This window comes from Mustela nivalis (assembly GCF_964662115.1).
Source record: "Mustela nivalis genome assembly, chromosome: 10".
Taxonomy (NCBI): domain Eukaryota; kingdom Metazoa; phylum Chordata; class Mammalia; order Carnivora; family Mustelidae; genus Mustela; species Mustela nivalis.
In genome coordinates, this window is record NC_139029.1 from 23946537 (window position 1) to 23968141 (window position 21605).

Sequence of the window (21605 nt, forward strand, 5' to 3'; positions counted from 1 at the left end):
CTAAGGAATCTACCAAAAACCATTAGAACTAAAGTGAATTTATCAAAGTCACAAGATACAATAACAGAAAGATCCTTCCTCTTAACTATTTTAAGACCAGTTACTAACCAAGGTGTTACTGTACACATACATGTAAACACTAACATCATTTCTATTCTTCGATTGAAGTACCACTAGCTTCACCTGAAATTGTGGCGAAGAGGAAGAAAACAACAAGATGTGAATCCTGACTCTTCACTGTATATGTAAAAAGATTAAAGTTACACATTTAATCTTTTAATAGGCAAGCACATTTCACACTGGATAAAACCTCACTAACACAACCCACATATATGTACCCTACCTAGAGCCTACCCAAATAACTAGCAAATGCTCTAGTTCAGTACAACTTATCTCTAATGGTAGAAAGCGAAACTTGAAAGAGTACTGATGGTGCATTAGTAAAGTCAAGTGGCATTTACATCTTTATGGAAGAAACTTGGGGTTATCGTCAGGGATTCTACATATGGTTTTTTAAGTAGTTATAATCCAGGTTTTACCAGAAATAGCAAGAATAATAGGATAACTAGCATTGCTAAATTAACAAGTATTTATTGAGCCTACTCTTGAATACCACAGTCCTAAAATACAGCCAGTCTACCTACACTAGACAGGGCACAGGCAGAAAAAAATTATAGCAGGAACTTCTGGTAGCTTCATTGTGATGAGCTAAATCAAGGACACTGCTAGCAAAGCAGATAAAATTATGATTTTAATGTAGAACATTGTACAGCAATGGCACAGCTGGAAAGCAACCACAGAAAAACCATTCCATTGTAGCTACCTCAAATGTGAAGGTTCTTTATGAAGATCGTAAGTTTAAAAGACAAAGTTGCAAATACTGTTAGACTTTGCTAATAATAGTAACTGTGACTTCAGACTATAGTGTCTGTCTTTGAGAAACAACAGGCAGTATGGTATTGGGGGCATATCAGTCTTTTTCAGTTAAATGGGCTTGCAGAGATAAAAATGTACTGTCCTCACTGCCTACTTATTGTTTTTAATCCACTGTATGTAAATTATGACCTTGGAATTATTTTTGCTAATGGAAGACACTGTGATTATCTATGCAAACTTGTCTTACAATATCTCTTGTGGCCCAGAGTACATAATTGCAAGATGAATGGCCCCAGGTTGTGTTTATGGTCTATTGACAACTGAATTATGGTGCTACTGAGGGTAATGCAGTATGGCATCATGAACTTGAACTAGTCATGTGGTATCTCTGGATCTCAGCATTTTCACTGAATACCTAATACACAACACCTAACAGCCAAATTCATAGGGTTATTATGAAGATTAAATGGGATGCCTGGCACATAGAAGATGCTATATATGTACACATGCATACTTATTCTCTATGTCTTTCTCTTTCTCTCACATACGAGGTTAATAGTTGAGGTTGATTTATTGGCCTCCATAACCTAGTCCAAGGATAGAGTGTTGTAATTGGCCTCACTTTTAGTGCAGCCAGCAATGACATGAGCAAAAATACCAATTCTGGAGTCAGACAGTCAGTAGTTGGTGGAGGGTTCCGCAGTTCAAACACTGCTGGCATTTTCTTCAATCCTCTCACTATACAGTTTTGATCTTTATCTCAGTGGTTCAGAGGGTTTCACTCTTGTTTCACTATTGGGAAGAGGCATGAAAGAGAAAGATTAACAAAGAAGGAATTTAAATAGATAGTAGGGCAGTTAAAAAGCTTATAGCCAAGACTCGGTAACTAGATACAGCCCTCTACAACCATGGAACCTTAATAAATCACCATCTGGATAGCTTTAGCCCTTTTTTTGAAATTCCTTTTTGACTCCCTGCCATCCTAATAACAATGAATTGATTTATCTAGATGTATGACAATCACTTTATTTTTTAAAAAAGATTTTATTTATTTATTTGAGACAGAGAGAGAGAGAGCACAAGCTGGGGTGGGGGTAGGTGGGGAGGCAGAGGGTGAGGGAAAAACAGACTCCCTGCTGAGCTGGGAGTCTGCCCGATCAATCTGGAGCTCATGACCTGTGCCTAAGGCTGAGGCCCAAGCATCTGAGCAACCCAGGAGCCCTGACTATTACTTCAAATACAGTTCTAATTTTTAACTATCAAAAGCCATATCTGAAGTGACCCTTCTTTAAAGAAGGAACCTACTATCAACATGTAAGATCCTTAGAAAAGATGTTACAGACTTTCACTTAAAAACTAGGGATGCCTGGGTGGCTCAGTTAGTTAAGTTTCTGACTCTTGATTTTGGCTCAGGTCATAATCTCCAGGTTGTGAGATCAAGCCCTGTGGGGGGCTCTGCACTGGGCATGGAGTCTGCTTAAGACTTTCTTTCTCCTTTTGCTCCTCCTCCCCCCACTCACATGCTCTCTCTCTGTCTTAAAAAAAAAAAAAAAAAAAATGGAGAAACAGGGATCACATTTACCTCCTTGCCTTAAACAACTAAATAATGGGCAAAATATATAAAGCAATGTTTTTCTGACATTGGTTGACAGACAATGCCGGCCTATCATCTGTTAAAAAGAGAGAGAGAGAGAGAGAGAGGAACAAAGTGAGCCCTATGATTATACTAGCTTATTGCCTGAAGGCAGTTTCCAGGTTCCAGTGGTATAAAGATGGTAAGAGAGCTCACTGAGTTGAGGAGACTGTGATTAGAGCTCTGGGGTGCCAAGTGCCTAGAATTTTTGGCAAAGAGAGCCAGAGAGAATGGTGCTGCACAGAGAGAAGAAGGGAGGGACAGCACATACTCTACAACCTCTTCTGTAGACAATCCTCCCTAGAGTCTTTCGCTGAGCACAGATTTGCCCAAGTGTGAGAGGAAACTACACGAGACTATTGTAAAGGAGTAAGCAGAACAACTCCCAGAGTTCACAGAGGACTGGAAACAGTTTGTGTTCATATCAGTTGGAGTAGAAGGACCCTGTAATACACAAGGAATTAGAATCCTCAAAGGGTATTGCCATAGTAGTAGAAACTAAATAAAGGCTGCTCTAGACCCCCATAACAAAGCATAAAAGCAGTCCCTGAGAGGATCAAACTGATTCCAGGTAATTTAAGTACATTCCACAGCAAAATATGGCAACCAAGAATATAAAATAAACAATGTTCACTATTCAATAAAAAATTTCCAGGCATGTAAAGAAACTTGTTAACTACGAAAAAACAATATAAATAAAAACATACCCAGAAATACCAGGATGAAAGAACTAGCAGACAAGGATATTAAAATACCTTTAACAAATACATTCCACGTGTTCAAGAAGTAGAGGAAAATCAGGACAGGAGAAAGAAGACTTTTTAAAAAAGATATTAAACATCTAGAGACTAAAATATAGTATCTGAAATTAAAAATATGCTGAGTTAGATTAAAAATACACTGGGAGGGGCACCTGGGTGGCTCAGTGGGTTAAGCCGCTGCCTTCAGCTCAGGTCATGATCTCAGGGTCCTGGGATCGAGCCCCGCATCAGGCTCTCTGCTCAGCAGGGAGCCTGCTTCCTCCTCTCTCTCTGCCTGCCTCTCTGCCTGCTTGTGATCTCTCTCTATCAAATAAATAAATAAAATCTTTAAAAAAAAATACACTGGGAACTTCAGAAGAAAATATCAGTGAACTTGAAGACATAGCCTTAGAAACCATCCAAAATGAAGCACAGAGAAATAAAGACAGAAAAAAAAAAAATGAGCAGAGAATCAGTGAGCAACAGTGGGACAATATCAAGCAATCTAACATTCACGAATTCAGAGTTCCAAAAGGAAAAGAGATCTGGGGAGGAAGGGGACAGGAAAAAACCTTTGAAGAAATAAAGGCTAAAAATTTTCCAAATTTGATAAAAACTATAAACCCACAGATCCAAGGAGTGCAAATCCATACAGAATAAATAGAAAGACAATGATTCCAAGAAATACCATGATCAAATTGCTTAAGTGATAGAGAATCTTAAAAGTAGCTAGAGGGAAAAAAGACCATTACAGAGGAACAAAGATAAGAATTACAGTAAAGGGAGCCTAGGTGGCTCAGTCTGTTAAGCATCTGCCTTCTGCTCAGGACATGACCCCAGGGTGCAGGGACTGAGTCCTGCATTGCGCTCCCTGCTTAGTGGGGAGCCTGCTTCTTCCTCTGCCTGCTGCTCCGCCTGCTTGTGCTCACTCTCTCTCTGACAAATAAATCTTAAAAAAAAAAAAATTACAGCAAATTTCTTATCATAAACTATTCAAGCCAGTGGCCAATGGCTAGACATCTTTAAAGTACTAGAAGAAAAAAGCCTGTCAACCTAGAATTCTTTACTCAGTAAAGAGGTCTCTCAAATTAGGATAAAGTAAAGTCTTTCAAACAGAAAAACACTGAAAGAATTAATTCCAGCATCCCTATACTACCAAAAATGTTAAAGGAAGTTCTTTGGGCTAAAAGAAATTGATAAAAGATGGAAACACAAAGGAATAAAGAGGTCTCCAACAGTAAATAAACAGTAAATAAGTGGGTAAAACAGTAAATAAGTAGGTAAACAAAAAAGTCATGTTTTCTCATTTTTTAATATGTTTAAAAAAATAACTATCTAAATAAAAAACAATAACAGTAAATAAAATATGATAATAGTACAAGGAACAGGAGGGGAGAAATGGAAGTATGTACTTTCAAAGTTCTTACTATACATGAAGTGATACAATATTCTCTGAAGATAAATGTGGGTAAGTTAAAGATGTTTATTATAATCATGAAAGCAATCATGATAGAATGTGGCTGCCTCAGTGGCTCTGTTGGTTAGGCATCTGCCTTCAGCTTAGGTCAGATCCCAGGGTTCTGGGATGAAGCCCCAGATCAGGTTCCCTGCTCAGCAGGGAGTCTGCTTTTTCCTCTGCCCCTCTCCCTGTTTGTGGTCTCTCTCTCAAATAAATAAAATCTTAAAAAAAAAAGGATAGAACAAAGATAAAAAGGAAGTAAGCCAATAATGAAGATAAAGTCATAAATAAGAAATTTGAATAATCTAAAATTGGGCAAAAAAGAGAAAAAAAGAACAAAAATCAGGATAAATAGAAAACAAATAGAATTGATCAGCTTTTTATATCCAACCTTACCGATAATTATAATAAATATTAATTATAAATGTCTCAATTAAAAGGCAGAAATTTTCACACTGGATTAAAAAGCAAGACCCAATTAAATGCATTGTATAAGAAACCCACTTTAAAAATAAAGGCATATATAGGTTAAAAGCAAAAGGTTGGAAAGATATACCATGCAAACAATAATCATAAGAAAGCTATAACGACCATATCAACTTTGGGTAGTCTTCAGAACAAGGAATATTATCAGGGAAAAAGAAAATCATTTCATAGTAATAAAGGGGTCAATTCATCAAGAGGATATACAATCCTAAATGTGTATGCACCTAGCATCAGAGTTTCAAAACACATAAAGCAAAACTGATAGAACCAAAAATGGATAAAACAAGTAGACAGAAAAATTAATAAAGATGTAAAAGACTTGAACAACACTGCCCATCTGATATTGTATATCTTTATCTATATCCATATTTATACCACTCTACCCAGGAACAGCAGAATATATGTTTTGGATCATAAAATAAGTCTTAATAAATTTAAAAGAATTAAAATCATGCAAACTATATATTTTCTGAGTATAAGAAAATTATAACAAAAAGCTATTAGGAAAATCCTAAGTATGTGGAAAGAAAACAGCATAATTCAAAATAGCTCATGGGTCAAAGAAAAAGTCACAAGGAAAAGTAGAAAATATTTTGAACTGAATGAAAACAAAAATGTTACTTATCAAAATTTATGGGATATAGCTAAAGCCATACTTAGAGGAAAATTTATAGCATTAAACCACCTATATTAGAGAAGAAGACAGATCTCAAATCATTAGACTCAGCATCTACCTTAAGAAGCTAGAAAAAGGGAGCAACTTCCGCCACTCAGCTTTCCAGAGTCGCAGAACCTCGCCCGAGGGTGCCCACCTCCTCCCAGCGCAACTTTCCTGGTTCCCCTTCTCCTGAGCCGTGAAACTTCGCCGGAGAGCGTTTTTAATAAATCTTACCTTGCACCCACAAAAAAAAAAAAAAAAAAAAAGGGGCGCCTGGGTGGCTCAGTGAGTTGGGCCGCTGCCTTTGGCTCAGGTCATGATCCCAGGGTCCTGGGATCGAGCCCCGCATTGGGCTCTCTGCTCGGCAGGGAGCCTGCTTCCTCCCCTCTCTCTGCCTGCCTCTCTGCCTGCTTGTCATCTCTCTCTGTCAAATAAATAAATAAAAAGTCTTAAAAAAATAAAAGAAGCTAGAAAAAGAAGAACAAGTGAAATACAACAAAAGGAAGGAAATAATGAAGATGAGAATGGAAATCAATAAAATAAAATGCAGAAAAAGTATAGAGAAAAATCAATGAAATAAAAAGCTGGTTCTTTGAAAAAAATCAGTAAAACTGATGAAATTATCAATAATAAGAATGAAAGATCCTACAGACATTAAAAGGATCCTATGGCCAATAAAGTAAACAACTTAGATGAAATGGACAAATCCCTGGAAAGGCAAGCTATCAGAGCTCACTCAAGAAGAAATAATTTGAATAGCCCTTTATCTATTAATGAATGTAAGCTCTTGGCATAAAAGCTTTCCATAGAGAAAACACCAGACCCAGAAGATTTTAGTGGTGAATTCTACTAAAAATTCAAAAAAAAAAAAAAGAAATAAAACTAATGGTCTATAGACTCCTTCAGAAAACAGAAAAAGGAAATTCTTCCCTACCCATTTTATGAGGCCAGAATTACTATTCCAAAACCACACAAGGCTATTATAAAAAAGAGAAAAAAAACCACAGAGAAAAGACGTTATAGATGAAGAACAACACATGGAGGAAGACAAATTCAGTGAACACAGCAGAAAACATGGAAAGAGAAAATGGCCAGAGGACTGACACTGACTGTGCCTCTTGAGTGCAAACCCCTGTATAGTGTTTCATAGCATGAACTTGGAGCCAGACTCCCTGGGTTCAGGTCCTAGCCCCACTACTTAAAGTAAGTTACATAATTTTGGACCAAGTCACCTAACTTCTCTGTACTCCAATGTCCCTGTTTTCAAGTGGAGATAGTAATAGATTTCCCCTCATATGGTTGTTATAAAAATTGAATGAATAAATACATTTCAAATGCTTCTAATAGTACCTGGCACATAGTGAACACTACACAAGTGTGTGTTGAAATTACTATTATTATTCATATATTAGTTGGTTGTCACCTTTAGTAAGCCATGATATGGGTCCTCAAAATGAACAAAGCAGCACAAGAAGTGACTATTCCCATGCAATTAGTTCCCTGTGGCTGGCATAACAAATCACTTCCTGGCTTAAAACCACAGAAACAAACAAACAAACAAAAAACCCAAAAAACAAAAACAACACAGAAACATATTCTCTCACAGGTCTGGAGGCTGGGATTTCAATACCAGTTTCACTGGGCTGAAATCAAGGGGCTAGCAAGGCTGCATTCTCTCTGGAGATCCTTGGGGAGAATCCACTCCTGGTCTCTTCCGAGTTCTGTGGGCTGCCAATGTTCCTTGGCTCATGGCCGCACCCCTCTGATCTCTGCCTCTGTGTTTATATTGCCTCCTCACCTCTGTGTGTCAAATCTCCCTCTGTCTCTTAGAATGACATTTGTGGTTGGATTTAGGGCCTATCCAGAAATCCAGGGTAATCTCTACCAGTCAAGATCCTTAATTTAATTACATCTGCAAAGACTCGTTTTCTTTATAATGTAACATTTATAAGTTCCAGGTACTAGAACCTAATTATCTTTGGGTAGCCATTATTCAACCTATCTGGGTTGAATGGGGTAGATGGATCTTGTGTAGAAATTATAACATATATAACATTTTTTTAAAAGTACACTTTGCTCTCTCTACAACAAACCTGTTAGAATATGCAACCATTTGCCAAGGCACAACTTTTCACCTGCTGGGTCCCCAAACTGCAAGCATCGCGTCCATAATGAACTACAGCATCTCTAAGCGCTAACATACAAACTCAAATCTGTAAAATTAAGACAAACATAAACTTTGGGGCAGGGGAGCTATTAGAAACTTACTGTGCCTTCCTATGATCCAAATAAAATAGTTTATTAACATGGCTAATAAGAACCAAGAACAAGATTTGACAATGGCACTTGTCACTAAAGGTTAAAAACAATGGGCTCACTCTCGATGACCACAGGTACCTCCACCCAGACCCTACATATTTACCCCGTGCTCCACAGTAGTAAAGAAAATTCACTTCTAGAATCAAGCCTGAGTTCGAGAGCTGATGCTATTATGTGTTAATGATGTGACCTTGGACAAATCATTTCACCCCTTTGAGCCTGTTTCTTCATTTATAAAAGAGGAGTAATAAGTTCTTATGCCGCAGAGTTGCTGTGAGTTTAAGTAAGAACTCACGTACAGTACTAGCATGGCAATTAGCATGTAGAGTAACAGCTCAGCAAATCGTTATCACAATTTATCATTATGTACTAAACACTACTATTTCTAACAAAACACTATCTGCTATTCCATTGCAGTAGAAATATCCTCTCATCTTCAGTTTCTTTCCAATTTCAATTTATTTTCAGAGTGGGAGGAGTTTTTCCTTTGGGGACTGTGATCTCATGGGTGAAAGATGTTATGACCACACAGAAAAAGCCCGGAAAATAACGCAGTCTGCAATTCTGGTATCCATACCCTCAGGGTAAGAAGAAAAGAAGGATGAAAAGAGTAAGGACAGGAAGGAAGGCCTGAAGGGCTTGACATGACTAGGTGCACTTAGTCTAAGGGCACAACTAGAATGCCTGATGTTTGGGGAAATGAGACAAGATGACAAATTTAAATAGCCAAAGTCTAAAAAGGGGATGTAGTTGCTTCACTCTGCACAGGGATTCACTAAATGATGAGAACTCTGCACTTAGGAGACAGGGAGGTTGAGAGGAGCGAGTTATGGTGGGGACAGGGACATCATGATGAGCACAGACAAGGCCAACACAACCCAGTTCATCTTCACACACACAACACCAGCCCTGGGACCGAGGTGAAGTGGAAAGTGGACAGGAGAGCCGAAAAACTCAAGCAAGCTTTTGTTTACGACAACTATGACCCTGCCAGCAACTCCAAGGCACGGGTAGCACGTGGCCTGTCCCAGGATCTCCTGCAGTTAGCCCTGGACCTGGCATGTCGTCGATCAGTCTGGGCTGGGAGAACAGGGGCACACTCCCAATAGTGAAAATACCAGCAGAAGACGGGAAGTCGAGCTACAGGCTTCCTTCTGACCGTGTTGACTGTGTGTCCAATCTCGCTCCCATCCAAACCACTCTCGGGACAGCAGCTCGGAGCCTGTCACTGCTTCAACAATTCTCCGGGGCTTCCAACATTAGGTCCAGATTCCTTAGCTTGGCCAGCCAAGCCTTTTGTGTTTGCTCCTGGCCCTGTTTCTGCTGCTACCCATCTCGTATGCTCTGCTCTGGTCATATTAGATGATTTGCAACTCCTGGTGTATACTTGCTCCTGCGCACGGACACCCCGCTTTGGCAGAGACTGCTCCTTCTGTCTGAGGCGCGCTCTCTGCCTGAGGACTCCCTTTCCTCCTGTCATTATCTCAATTGTCACTTTCTTCAGAAGGTGACTTTTCTAAGAAGAATTAAGTGCTTCCTTCTCTAAGCTTTCAAAACACTTTGTCCAGGGCACCTGGGTGGCTCAGTGGGTTAAGCCTCTGCCTTCGGCTCAGGTCATGGTCTCAGGGTCCTGGGATCGAGCCCCGCGTTGGGCTCTCTGCTCAGTGGGGAGCCTGCTTCCCTTCCTCTCTCTCTCTCTGCCTGCCTCTCTGCCTACTTGTGATCTCTGTCAAATAAATAAATAAAATCTTAAAAAAAAAAACACCACTTTGTCCATACTCCTGTTAACGGCAGTGAGTATGAAACCACTTTATAAACCTCTGGGGTGCCAGGACTATAGTCTAGTCATCTTTGCAACCCTAGCTACTAGCATGGGGGTGCAGAGCTTTAAAGATGTTGAATAAATGAACAGATTTGAAAGACCTGAAATAGAAGTAGAGCTTAAGTCTTTGAGTGACCAAGACACTAAGACAGGTAGGGATGGGAGATAGTCCGTTCCTATAATCAGAAGTTCCCGTTGTGGATGGCAGCTACAAGACTTCCTCCAGCTGTTCAGTGATCATGATCAGAGACAGAATTTAGGGCTCAACATACGACAGACCCACCCCAGTAGGATGTCCCCTGTCTTATATGACTCCCAACCATTTCTCACATTGATTCTGCCTTTGAGAAGACAACTGCATTTTCCTACGCTTTAGTGTCACCATCTTTTGTGAAGTAACCCCTATTTCAAATGCTCCAAAAGCCAAATTCTTCTCTCCTACTCAAATTCTCATTTTCTCTCTCTTACAAAGTAGAATGGAAAACTTGAGGGCTAAATTAAGGATGCAAATAATCTGAGCACAAACTTAGCATGCAACTTGAGGGAAATTATATCTCTGTATATCTCAACCAGCTCTTCCTTCAAATGGAATCAACCCTACTATCAAGGAGGACACAGGAAATAACAAAAGGTACAGCTTACATGGTGCGTACTATGCAGCTCACATGTATTAACCTGTTTAATTCTATACCTCTTCGAGGTAGGTGCTATTATTATCCCCACTGTGCACAAGGAGACTCAAAGGAGGCTGTAAAGCTCAGTTAGTGAGCGGTAGGGGCGGGGCTGGAACTGGAATGGTCTGGCTCCAGCGGCCATGCTGTTAACCATTACCTTCTACTGCCTTCTCTGCAGGTCACTAAAAGGCACCATACGCAGTACAAAAACTCCAGCACATTAAGGCATAAGGGCAAACAGTGAATGACAGGCCTCGGGTAGGCGACAGTGTTATGCATTTCAATCTAAAATGCATTTTACAGCCGAGATTTTAGATCTCAAACCACCCATTGTTTATAGCTAAAATACTAAGGGTCTCTTGTGATTTTAGCTATCTAGGAGATAGATTTGTCCTTCACTGGTACTACACTTACTATTCCGATGACACTGTCACTAGATGAATAGTCACCTTGGGGTGTTACTTTATGGATCAGCGGGTTAGGTATTTCTCAAGAGCAGTGACCTAAGAATAGAAATATGGCAGAAAATGCCCTTGTGTTCATGATTTTTCTACAGAAACAGAATTTTATTTTTTTTAAAAAGCATTAAGTATTTAGGTCCGTATTACCCTTAACTCAAAAATTTAATTTAGACAAAATTTTAAGACCATGCGCTAGGTGTGACATAGTACCTTCAAACTGTTATCTTGTATAATCATACTCCCTTTGGGCAATGGGCCACTTAGAACGTGTTGAATGAGCGGATACCATTTCAGAGACGAATTCAGAACTCTGTATTTCCAGATGTTTCCTCAGAAGCAACAGGTGTCTTAAAATAGTCATATTTGCTCTGGAGAGCTCTACTACTCAGTCCTGCTTGAAGAGGGAGAACTTACTCCTTTAGAAAAGCTGAAAGCCACCCTTATCTGTACCCACGGTTTCTACATTGTTTTCTTCCCCCATCATAGAGAGAACAGAGAAAGATCAGGTTACATTGCTTTCTTAGGCCTGCATAAATTCCTGTGAGGTTCTCTCTTCTGTCAGGAAAAGTTTCCCTGGCAACCATATTTACACACTCACTTAATTCCCCCCCTCCTTTGATTTGCTGGTTGGTATAAAAATTAATTTGCATTGAATTGCTTAAGCTTACAAGTTAATCATTTTAACAGACTCACAAAATTTTAGAACTTGGTTTCTGGGCAAAATTTGCTTCCTAAGGGGCCTGTCTCCTTTCTTTTGAAATCTGAATGTAATTCTCTTCAGTTCAGTATTTCCCAGCACCTATAGTTTCTGGCTATAGGTAGAGAAAAGAATATTGTCCTGAAGGCATCTGGCCAATAGTATTAGTTAGGAAGATCAAGAGAGGAAGAGGTGCCTCTGAATTAATTCAGAGTAAGCAGGGAGTCAAATTCCTAAAGATCAGCTATGATAAAGAGATGGAAGAGAAGAGTCAAGGACCAAGACAAAATGTCTAGGCCACATGAAACGATGAACACCCAAGATTCTGGGTGATCAGAGTTCAGGACCCAGATAACAGGAATGGAACATGATTATCAAGTATGGAGTGTTATTAATTCATCTACCATGTATTTATTAAGCATCTAAATAGTACTTGGTGCTGGGAATACAGCAGTGAAGAAGAGAGATCCAGGTCATACCTTCATAAGGTTTGTAGTCAAATATTTAAATAGTGAACCAATGTTGGCTTTGTTATTGAACAAAGTATCTTTGGGCTAGGGGCTCATTATACAACTTCCTACAAGGGCCAGAACTGGTTTCAGAGTATGGACGGAGAAGGGACTTAACCGACAGAAACAAGGTCAAGAAGCCCTTCCTGGGACAAAGGAGTTGGCATGTCAACAAGCCTTTGATATGTATAATGGTTTCTTCACATCTTCAACAACAATGATACTTAAGCCTCTAGACAGGGAAATGAAGAAAGGTACATTTATCACAGGGCACAAGGCTACATACTTTGCAGTATATACACGAAAAACATATAAAGGTACAAGCTATTCTTAAGCACACTCAACAGCTATTTATTGAGCATCTGCTATGTTCAAGGGCTGGTTTTCAGAACTGAAGTTATGGATATGAAAAAGACATAGTTCCTAGCAATTACAACAGTGTGGTAAATGCTAAAATGAGATGTTAAAGTACAAAGGAAGGCCAGAGAGGAAGGACGCTAATTCATTAAAAGCAAGTGGGGAAATGCTTCTGAGATGTGATGCTTGAATTGAATCTTGGTAGAGAGAGAAGTTCGTTGTCTTCAGCTGATAGATTTGGTGGTCATATGTTACACAGCAATAGATAACTACCACAGTGCCTTATGGTGACTGTGCCACTAGCACACATAGGGAGAACATCTGTCCATCTAAACTTTGTTTTGTGACATACACCATAGGTTATACTATAAGTCTCTATAGATTCACTCTTATATATCCTAAGGCTCCCCTGGTCCCTATTGGAGTAGAAGGTGTGAATAAGCACTCTGGGAATGGGAAGGACACAGGGAATGGGAAGAAGCAACGCAGTCTCAGTCTTGTCTGATATCCCCCGCAGAAGAACCCCAAGTTGGCTGGTGTTCAGACCTGGTCAAGTGGTCGGCCTGTACCTAGCACAGTAAGGACTTGGTCAGTACCAGCCAAATAATCACTCAGAGGGACCGGGAGCAGGAGGAACAAGAGAAAGAGTGAAAGTTATGTTTGAGGGAGTGGTAATCAGGAGAACCAGAAAACTTCATTTGTTGTCCCTGCCAAGTAATGACTGTAAAGCCAAAAATAAGCAAAAATATCAAAGATTAAGTTTTCCTTCTTCAGGTGGGTAGATAAAAGAACGGAGCAGGCAACAAAGACAAGGGTGGGACATGAGCATCCAAGACAAATGTGGTAAATGGGCCACGTAGTTCAAAGCTTCGGGGTAGTCCCTGGTATGGGGGTGACGGGGTAGCATCAGCCTGACTGAAAAGGCATCAGATCAGGGCAGACAAGTTGTATTACATTTACTCAATCCCAATTTCTGTTTTAGTAGGTTAAAAAAAGCTTGCCATAGCTTCCTACAAGCAAATGGGAATATTCAACCATAAAAGGAATAGAAATGAACTCATTTCTTATTTAAATTGGGAGTAACAACAGTATCAGGACTGTAACTCTACCTGATAATAGTCTCAAGACCGTGATGTTTGAGTTTCCAGGAGACATTCCGGGTAATAACTCCTTGCCTCTTTATTCTCTTCTCTTCAAACTATCTAGTTGAACCTCAAAATACTCCCCATTTGCTCTTTTTTTTTTTTTTTAAAGATTTTATTTATTTATTTGACAGAGAGAGATCACAAGTAGGCAGAGAGGCAGGCAGAGAGAGAGAGGAGGAAACAGGCTCCCTGCTGAGCAGAGAGCCCGATGCGGGACTCGATCCCAGGACCCTGAGATCATGACCTGAGCCGAAGGCAGCGGCCTAACCCACTGAGCCACCCAGGCGCCCACCCCATTTGCTTTTAATATCGGGAGTCCAAGAGGAGAAAATCCCAGGAAAATGGGATCATGCACCATGACACAACAAGGACCTTGACACACTACAAAACTAAAACAAGGGATCCAGCACAACATGCTTTTCTGGCTTCAGGAGGTAGTATTGATACCTTCAGGCAGAACTTATTCAATGTGTGGGGTCCAGTGCAAAATGAAAAAGCAGGACCCAAGCTAAAAAATTAGGAATTTCAAGAGAGCAACAATGGAGCATTAAACTGAGTGAGGAGCTCTTCTAAGCACAGGGCCCTGGGAGGTTGCTTAGGCTGCACACCAGCAAAGCTGGTCTTGCCTTCAGGGACAGTATAGAGTGGTCCGTTAGAGTCCAAGTTGGGTCCAAATCCTATCTTTGCCACCCATTACTTATGTGATTTAGCCTCTCCATACTTCCAAGAGATTGTGTGGTTGTAATCCAGTATTGTGAGAATTAAGCGGGATAATGAATAGAATGTATACAAAGTGTTTAGCACATAGTAAACACTCAACAAGTGGTAGCTGAACTATTAACATGCAGTAAAATATGCAGGTAATTATCAAAGCAGTACGTTTAAGAAAATGAATTGCTGAACTGCTATTAAGGATATGAAAGTATGAGATTGGAATTTTAGGGCAACCAAAATAATGTGGCAGACAAGGAAGATTGAATCTTCTGCCTTCTCTACTCTCCTACTTCTCTCTTCCCATTTATTGCAAAGCATACAAAGGGTGATGCACATGCTGCCTCCACTTTGAATCTACAGCTCATGCCACAGTCCTGGTATTCTGGCATTTAATATCCCCCTGCCCCCCCTGCCTGAACTGAAGCTATTGTTCTCAAAAAGTTACTAATAACCCTGTTTACCAAATAAAATGGGCATCTCCCACTTTCTCTTTACAATTTCATACTGCTGAGCAATTCCTCCAGCTTGAAACCCTCTCCTTCCTTTTGTTGGCACTGCATCCTCATGTCTGACAGCGCGTCTGGCCAGCCTTGCATCTATCTGGTACACGAATGGTCCCGAAGAGAATGCATTTGTTGGAGGAAAAGACTAGATGGTTCTTTGGCTTCTCTGATATTCCTTCTTCTCCCCTATACTGACCCACTCCCCTATACTGACCCGCTTTCTTCTTCTTACCTCCCTAAATGTGGGCTTCTTCAAGCTTTGGCCCTTAGTCCTCTATGCTTCTGTTCATAGGCTGCTGCCTCTAGTTGACTAAGTTATCACACAGCTTCAGAGATCACCTTCTCTACATCAGGCTCCTTCACTTCTCTTTTGAGGTCTAGCTCCCCACTTCCAAATACTTATGGTACACATCCCCTTATAAGTTCCAGTATCACCTCAAGATATCTAGCACTTAGCCTTTCCTCTTCTCCCCAGACTAGCTTTCCTTTTTGTCTTATCTCTATTCATCTTGACACCCATGTTCAAGGCTATATTTGATTCTTCCTTATTTCTTGTCCTCCATATCCAGTCATGAACTCCTGCTCACGTTTCCTTTGTGATACTTACTGAACCCATCTTTTATTTTCACTGCCATCACCCTAATTCAATTCCTTACCCCCTCACATCTAGACTGTAAGTAACGGACTGGCTGGTTGTGCCGGTCTCCTTCTATCCCCACTAAAGTTTATTCTCCACACTGTTGTTGAGAATCTTCTTAAGAATCCTTTCACGACCCCGCATTTCCCTAACCAGTCATCTTCACTTTCCGTCATAGGAGGTAGAGTTCTAATTCCTTGTTCAGCATTCAAAGCCTGTTAAAATCGGGCTTCTACCACCCCTTCCTGTCTTACAACTTTTCTGCTTAAACCTTCTGATCTTGCCAGATTGGTCCCTGAAAACTTTCTTCTATAGCCCAGTCCTGTGTTTTATAAACATGATTTTTCCGATCTGGAAATTCCTTCCACCGTCCGCCTCCCTCTATAACAAAATTCACCATGCCTCTGAAAAAAGCCTTCCTTCCTACTCAGAGTCCATAATGACCTTTCCCTTTTTCTGACTCCTATAATACCACATATTGCAGTGCTTTTGAAAACATACTGAATGGCTGCTTTACATTTAATCCTCACAACTTCATGGGGGTAGGGGGCATTGTCACAAAGAAATAAAGTCAACTAACTTGTCCAACTCATATAGCAAGTAACCCGTAGAACTAGGATCCAACTCCTTACTTAGCCGAGAATAATCCCCAGACTACACCACCTCTCTCATTCTCCTGTCTCAGTATCTGTACACAAGCAGGTGCTCAGTAAACACGGTGATTGAGAAAATTGCCTAAATAGCACCCATGACTCTCTAGCACTTACAGAATTGCCAATCCTAGCAATGTATATTAGGCATCTTCTTCACGTTGCTTGATCTGTAATATAGTTCAAGACAGGGGACTTGCCAAAATGTCACCACTATCCCTTCTAAAAATAAACATTGGTTTAAGCAAAGCTAAAAGGCCTTTATCTGATTCAAGCATGAGGTGAGTTTTGGGGATGTCCTCTGTACATCTCTAGGCCCATCCTTGCTCTTTCCAAACGATTAGGAAGTGAACATAGACTGGCTAGTTGATGGCTTATGAAGTCAAATGGACTATTTTAGAGTTCTGGAGGTGGATGCTAAGGCAGCAGAATAGGATTTCTCTGCTTTGGTAGCTAAGCCCTTGGTAAAAGAAGCCCAATAAAAGTGCATCATGGGTGGAAAATGGGATCAAAAGAGGGTAAGAGTAAGGAGGGAGGCAGAACAGAAAGAAGGAAATGCTAGAAATACTCTATCGAGGAGATGGCGCTGTCCTTTTCTGAATAGTTTCTTGAAGCTGTCAGATCCAACCCTGTCCTCTGCGGCAAGTACCACGTAACAGTGGGCTCTGTCGCTTCTGCATGATTCATGGCTCAGTCCTGAACTGCTTGTTCTGACCCACATCATAGGCCAGATCCTGTCTTGCTCCAGGTCCTCCAGGCTTCTGACCTTATTACTCCCTTCCTCAGGTCTCAGAAACCCGACCTCACAGATCTGACCTCCAGCATTGCTTCCCCGGTTATGCCCTGTATTTTCCTCTTATTGTATGGTATAGATCCGTCCTCTCAGGATTATGGCTCTATTGTCACACGTTGTACCCAGTGTCCAGGCCTTCTACCTTGGAGCTACTGGAAAGTATCCCCTTCCCATCTCTACACTTTGAATGCTTACTTGGAAAGATACGAGTGACAAAGACCAGGAGTGAGCCTCCAAAAAACAGACGGTGGGGGGGGGGGAATGTGGGGAAGAAGAACAATAAGAAGGAAAATACGATGGGAAATTGTAGTGGCAATTAGAAATTCTAGATTACTTTTGGAAAGTTACTTTATCAAGGAAGGAAAAAGGCCAAGGCTACAATATAAAACCACTGCAGAGAGATAACCATACTCTTCAAGTGTCTATGTTCACTCTCTCCTCTGCTTTGGCTGTCCTTCTGTCCTTCCCAATCTTCTCTGCGAGCAAACTCCTATTCATCCTTCAAGATCTTGCTTAAACACATACTTTTCTGGAAAGCCTTCTCTGACCCTCTCAGACAGCTAATTGTTCCCTCCTTTGTGTTTCCACAGCTCTTTCTATACACATCTATTATGCTATCACTTTTACTGGCAATTTTATTTGTCTCTCCCACTACTTCTCTGAGGACAAGGACTAATTATTTTATTCATCTCTGCATCCCCAAGACATAGAACAAGACACAGCAGAGTGCCTGGCATATACCAAGTGTTTTTTTGTTGTGTGATAAAAGACATCAAGAGCAGTAAGAAGTACAATTTGCACTTCACTTGCAAACATCACATTGGTTCCTGGTACTTTTCATGTGTAACCACGTTTTCCCTTGATTTGGGAGAAACGACTTTAGACTCATAAAGGAAATTCTATTGATATCACTGGCACATTAGCCAGTTTTTCATCCTCACTGATGATAGCAACATCCCCCCACCAACCCCTCCACCACCACCATACACACACACACACACACACACACACTCACATACTTCCAAGAAGCTCCCAGGGCAAGCTTAACATTAGTGGCACATGGCCCATCCTACCATCTCGGTTGTAGTGAAAGCTAAATTACACCGTGAGACTAAAGCTGCCACAGATCTTAGTGAACTGGTGGTGGTTGGGGGAGGGGGTGATAATCCAAAGAACACGCTGTTGGCCCACCTAGCAGAAGGGCCGGGAAGGAAGATGAATTTAAACCTTGCCTTATAAGAAATTTGTTAGAAACTCACGCAAAACAGCCGCTTCCTCTGGACATGACAGACCCGCTCCAGGTGTCCGGCGGTGACCTTTGCCCATGAGTGTCAGGTCATCACCCAGCACAGAAAACAAGGAGCCAGAGCCTTCCCCGGGCATCCCTCCTTCTCAAACCTGGCAAATCTTGGGGCCTGGTTTTCCTTTAGGGGATTGTCCTCTCCTCCCAGCACCGGCAATCCCCAGTTCCCTCTGCCGGTGCCCCTCTAAGCACCAATCTCGCCTTCGTCGCACAGCGGGGGCCCAGCCTGACTCTAGGTCAAAAGTGCCGGCGTCCGGGCTGTCAGGCCCTGCTGAGTGGGGGGACGCTGAGGTCAGGCCCGACCCCCGGGTCTCCTCGCACTCTGCGGGACGAGCGGAGCGGACGCAGGCCGCGCCAGGCCACGGGCTGCCGAGGCGCGGGCCTCTGCGCGAAGGGACTCGGCCCCCGAGAAGCCGCGCGAGCGCCGATGCTCCGGCCGGTCCCCCTCTGCCTGCCGCAAGTCCCGGCACCCTGCGCGTCGCGGCCGGTCGCTCCGCGGGCCCGACTGCTGGGTGCCCGCGCGGGCCCCGCGCCGCGGATCCCGGGTCAGGCCGCCCGCCGCCTGCCCGCCCGTGCCCACGGCAGTGCCCCGCCCCGCGCGGCCCGGCCCGGTCGCCGCGCCCTGGCCCGGCCGTGACAGCTGGGTGCCCAAAGGGTTAAGCCGGCAGCGCAGCGGCCCGAGTGCCCCGCGCGCTGCCGGTCCGCCGCGAGCCGGCCCCAGCGCGCACGCGCCCGCCCGTTACCTGCGGTCGCGTTCGCGCTCCTCCTCCACCTGGCCGCTCTCTCCCGGGGGCCGCCCCTCAGCCCGCCCCCTCGGCTCGGCGCCGCGCACCCTGCTGGCTACTCGGACACAGCCCGGGGAGGAGGGGCGTGGGGCGATTACCATATATTAGCATACCAGCGCGCATCACGTGGCCTCTCCAGCCAATGGTCACTCTGGAAAGGCGGGGATAGGGTTGAACACGCCTAGGTGCTGCTCCGGGCCTGAACCGGTGGCCATGGCAACGCTGGGCGGGCGGGGGGAAGTGGGGAGGCACTGGAGCCCAATGGCCCCCCGGGAGCATCTCTCCTACCTGAATTCCGTGTTGAGACGCCGTGTACTTTTCCCACTGTGCGGAGGGAGAAAGGCTGAATCTGGCTCCCCTCAAAAGGATTCAGACTCAGCGAACAGTAAATGAGCGCTTACCACGTTCCTAACACTTTAATGCAGAATATGATTCTCGGGGTCACCTTGTGATGTCAGTACTGTTAACCCCACTTAATACAAGGGAAAGTGGAGGCTCAAAGAGATTAGGTCACTCACCCAAAGTCACACAGTAACACCAAATGGCAAAAGTGGAGATCTGAGCCCGTTTTTGTCTTCAGGCCTAGGACTCTCTTTGAGTTACTTTCTCCAGCAGGGGTCTCCCAATACCTCCTCAGAATTCCAGGTAAACCAGAGGGCTGAGAGATCCTCCTACAAACTGTTCAGTGCTTCAATGTTTCTTTACAATGACCTTTGGGGCCAGTAGGCCCATATTGCAGATGAGGAGAAGGAGGCTCAGGTCGCGAGGTAACGCGACCTGCCTCCAGTCAAACAGCTCTTAAGAGCTAGTATTTAATTGCTATGATTTATACACCAACTTGATACTTTATAAACTTTTAAATTCAGCCTTCTCGACACAGTGGTATGGCTATGACCATTTTACAAATGAAAAAAACCTGAGGCTTTAGAAAGTTAAACAAATGGCTCAAGGCTACACAGCTAGTAAGTAACAGGTTCATCTGATTCCAGAGCTAGTCTCATGAAGTCTCATTATACTAGGTTCATTTACTTTAGGCTTGGACTTGGGCTTCTGTAACAGAACTTTCCCGCCTCTCCTCTTAAAATGTGACCATGCTCTCTTAATTCAGCAAAACATGGTGTGACAAGCGGTATGTGTTAAAGTCACAGAGGCTAAATATTAAAAGAGAATAGAGTCACCTCTGTAGATGGGTAAGTACAGTCTACAATTCCCTGGTTCTTGATTTTTACCCCTAGGGATTTGATAGTTTGCCTAAAGAAAGAGTAGTTTAAAAGTGTAAACATCTGCATATAGACTTTCCTTCTACTCCTCTAAGTTAGCTCAGTGGTTCTCTGATTACTGGAGAAGGACCATATGCCTCAAATCAAATATGCTAAACTTTATAGGCATTTTAAGGGATTATCTAAGGTAATTTTGAATATATTGTACATTTCAACTTTATTGAGATGATTTAAAACCAAATTTCCTCCTAAACTGTGACTGGTGTTCAAATGCACCATGGTGTAAGCAGACTTATTTGGAATAAAATCCTGACTTGGCTACTCACTAATGTGTGACCTCAAGTAAGTGACTAACCTCTCTGTGCCTTGATTTCCTTATTTGTAAAGTAGGAGAGGAATCGTGTGAGAATTAAATGAATTAACACATAAAAAGCATTTAGCACAAGTCCTTGCTCAGAGTAAAACTTCCATAATTGTTAGATATTATTGCTCCAGGAGCTTTCCTAGGAACAGACAACCCACATGTACAGAATCTCTCAAGATTTCCTAGCTGGCTTTGGAATTTTGAAGCTGATTCCCATCTCTCATGGCATATTAAACACCCTGTTGTGCTGGTGAAGCCTTGTTATCTCTCCAATGACATTCCCTCTTCTTAGGATCATAAATAATTCCCAGACTCAAAGGAGCTGGTTTCTCCTGCACATCTCCTAGCACCAAATTACCAGAGTGGCTCCTTGCAGAAGGGGATCTTGACAAACAGCAAAGCCATAAGTCAGGCTCCTTGAAACACTTTTATGAGCGTCTTAATGAGGGAGATGAGCTGTCATCAGGAACTCATCCGTCCTTCCTGGCCACAGGAAATGAGTTCTTTGTGCTCAAAGGATTTCCAAAGCTGAGGAGCAAAGAGTTTTCAGGAAGTGGGGCAGGGATGAAAAGCTGTTGACTCAGAGAAACCCAGAGCTAAACAGCCCCCATCCTGTCATTCACCTTATAGGGTCAAATTACTCACAGTCTTATTGTAGCAATAGCACCAAAGGGTGGCTTGTGTGTGGGGTGTTAATTCCCCTTCTCTCCCCACCCCCCCCACGTCCCCGCTCCGTGTACACACTTGGACAGTCAGCCCACCACCGCTCCAAAAGATAAGGCAGTATATATAGAACAGTG

General features: G+C 42.4%; 1 protein-coding gene across 4 annotated transcripts in view; it reads right to left on the minus strand.

Moving 5' to 3' along the window:
* The window catches only part of PHC2 (polyhomeotic homolog 2), a 115121-nt gene extending 95846 nt beyond the window's left edge, over positions 1–19275 (minus strand). For 2 of the 4 annotated variants that reach the window (XM_082685654.1, XM_082685644.1), the window contains exon 1: positions 19180–19275. The gene's annotated coding sequence lies outside the window, so the exon portion shown is untranslated. Of the gene's footprint in view, positions 1–18392; positions 18608–19179 lie in introns of those variants that run through there. The other 2 variants (XM_082685655.1, XM_082685652.1) reach the window with 2 other exon arrangements.
* Positions 19276–21605: the final 2330 nt, after the last annotated feature.